This window comes from Choloepus didactylus, chromosome X, assembly GCF_015220235.1.
Source record: "Choloepus didactylus isolate mChoDid1 chromosome X, mChoDid1.pri, whole genome shotgun sequence".
Classification (NCBI taxonomy): domain Eukaryota; kingdom Metazoa; phylum Chordata; class Mammalia; order Pilosa; family Megalonychidae; genus Choloepus; species Choloepus didactylus.
This window is the reverse complement of record NC_051334.1, coordinates 25,321,956-25,325,340: the sequence shown is the minus strand read 5'-3', so window position 1 is coordinate 25,325,340 and position 3,385 is coordinate 25,321,956.

The window sequence follows — 3,385 nt, the reverse complement described above, 5'->3', positions numbered from 1 at the left end:
TGTTAAACAGGCTGCTCTAAAGGTTCAGAGTAAGTTGGACGAACTGTCAAAAAAGAGCCTTAAAACAAAGTCAATCAACAATGAAACCTTAGGCAAGAGGTAGAAACTGACCTTCAAAGTTAAAAAGTAATCAGATGCCCAGATAACAGAAAAAAATTACAAGACATACTAAGAAACATGTATATAAGGCTCAGTCAAGGGAACAAATGAAAACTTCAGAGGAGACACAGAATTTGAAGCACCTAATCAAAGAAGTTCAAACTAATCTTCTAAATCCAATTAAAGGAGATGAAGGAAAATATGGATAGAAATAAATTAATGGTGAATATGGAGCTAAAGGATATTAAGAAGACAATGTGTGAGCATACAGAAGAATTCAAAAGTTTAAGAAGTGCAACAGAAATTATGGGAATGAAGGCATGACAATGGAGATTAAAAATACCTAGAGGCATACAACAGCAGATTTGAACAGGCAGAAGAAAGAATCAGCAAACTAGAAGACTGGGCAATTGAAATCATACAGTCAGAAGAGCAGATAGAGAAAAGAATAGGAAAATTTGAACAATGTCTCAGGGGCATGAGTGACAGCATGAAGCATACAAACATATGCATCCTGGCTGTCCCAGAAGGAGAACAGAAGGGAAAGGGGCAGAAAGAATATTTGAGGAAATAATGGCCAAAAGTTTTCTAGCTCTTATGAAAGATATAAATATACATATCCAAAAAGTGCAGTGTACTCCAAATGGAACATATCCTAATAGACATATGCTAAGACACATAGTAATCAGAATGTCAAATGCCAAAGATAAAGAGAGAATGCTGAACGCTGCAAGAGAAAAGGCAATTCATCACATACAAGGGATCCTCAATAAGACTAAGTGCCAGTTTCTCATCAGAAACCATGGAAGTGAGAAGGCAGTGGTATGATATATTTAAGATAATGAAAGAGAAAAACCACCAGCAAAAAATTCTTTGCCTGGCAAAACTGTCCTTCAGAAATGAAGGAGAGTTTAAAATATTCACAAATAATCAGAAAATGAGAGAGTTCAACAAAAGACCTGCTCTACAAGAATTACTAAAGGGAGTTCTGCAAGTTGAAAGAAACACACAGGACAGAGTGACTTGTTATTGTGTGAAAAAGTGAAGCTATTCAATAAGGGTAACTAAAAGTGTGAATGCAAAACTCAAGGGTACTGAATCCTCAATATATAAATCTACCCTTAATTCTAATAAGAGTCAGAATACAACTGAACAAGAAAAAGGTATTTTTTCTGAAAATGGGCACATAAAATATGAACAGATAATGTTGGACAAAAACAACATAAGTAGGGGAAACCAGGGATATGGAAGCAGAGAATGTGTATGCTGTTGAAGCTAAGTTGGTTAGTTGATTTTCAAATTAGTAGGTTGTGTAATACAAATCCCAAGTTAACCACCAAGAAATTACTTAAAAGTATACAGAAACTAAAATGAGAAAGTGATCAGTAAGCTACTTCACAAAATATCAACTATATAGAAAAGGAGACTGCAATAAAAGAAAAGAGAGGTAAAAATATATGACACATAAAAATCAAAGACAAAATGGCTGAAGTAATTAAGACTTTACAGTAGTAATGGTAAATGTTACTACCAAAAGACACAGATTGGCAAAATATGTTAAAAAGCAGAAGACTTCCTTAGACCCAAGACAAAAATAGGTTGAAAGTGAAAGGACAGTAAAAGATAATCCATGCAAATAATAACCAAAAAAGATTTAGGGTAGCTATATTTATATCAGACAAAATAGACTTTAAGTCAAAAGTTGTTACAAGAGACAAAAAAGGATACTATATATTAATAAAATAGTCAATCCACCAAGAAGAAATAACAATCATAAATATTTATGCACCTAGCCACAGTTCTCCAAATTACATGAGGTAAGCACTGTCAAAACTGAAGGCAGAAATAGACACCTCTACAATAATAGTTGGAGACTTCAATACACCAGACTCATCAATAAATAGAACATCTAGACAGAAGATCAATAAGGAAACAGAGAACTTGAATAATATGATAAATGAGATAGACAAAACAGACATATACATAATATTACACCCAACAGCAGGATATACATTCCTATGGAGTGCACATGGATCATTCTCCAGGATGTACCACATGTTGGTACATGAAACAAATTTTTAAAAATTTCTAAAAGATAGAAATTATACAAAGCACCTTCTCTGACCATAATGGAATAACAGGCAGAGAACTGGAAAATCCACAAGTATATGGAAGTTTAAAAACACACTCTTAAAGAATCAATGGGTCAAAGAGAAAATTACAAGGGAAACCAGTAAATATCTTGAGATGAATGAAAACAAGAAGGCAGCATATCAAAATTTATGGGATACAGCCAAGAGAGTGCCGACAGGGAAATTTAGGGCCTTAAATGATCATATTAAAAAAGAAGAAAGAGCTAAAATGAAAGCCCTAAATACACACCTGGAGGAACTAGAAAAAAAACAGCAAACTAATCCTAAAGCAAGCAGAAGGAAAGAAATAACAAAGATTAAAGCAGAAACAAATGAAATTGAAACTAAAAAACAATAGAGAGAATTAACAATGAATTAACCAAATGTTGGTTCATTGGAAGATAAGCTAGACTGGCAAAGAAATAAAGAGAAAAGATGCAAAAAAAAAAAAAAAAAATGAAATCAGAAATGGAGGCAGGACATTACTACTGACCCCACAGAAATAAAAAGGAATATGAGAGGAACCTATGAACAACTGTATGCCAACAAATTAGAAAACCTAGATGAAATAGACAAATTCCTAGAGACACACCAACAACCTACACTGACTCTACAAGAAATAGAAGACCTCAATAGACCAATTACAAGCAAAGAGATTGAATCAGTCATCAAAAACCTTCCAAAAAAGAAAATCCCAGGACCAGATGGTTTCACAGTTGAACTCTACCAAACAGTCCAAGTAGAATTAATACCAAACCTGCTCAAACTCTTCCAAAAAATGAACAAGAGGGTATACTACCTAATGCATTCTATGAGGCCAACATCACCCTAATACCAAAGCCAGATAAAGATGCTACAAGAGAGAAAATTACAGACCAATTTCCCTTATGAATATAGATGCTGTGATGGTTAGGTTCATGTGCCAACCTGACTAGGTAATGGGGCCCAGTTGTTTGGTCAAGCAAGCACTGCCCTGTTACTATGTGGTCATTTTATAGACTTAAATCATCAGTATGTTGATTGCAACTATGACTGATTACATCTACAATCAACTGAAGAGTTTGTCTTCAGCAATGAGAGGTGTTTCATCCAATCAGTTGAAGGCTTTAAAAAGGAGAAGTGTTAATTTCAGCAGTTAGAAGAAAGAATTTTCA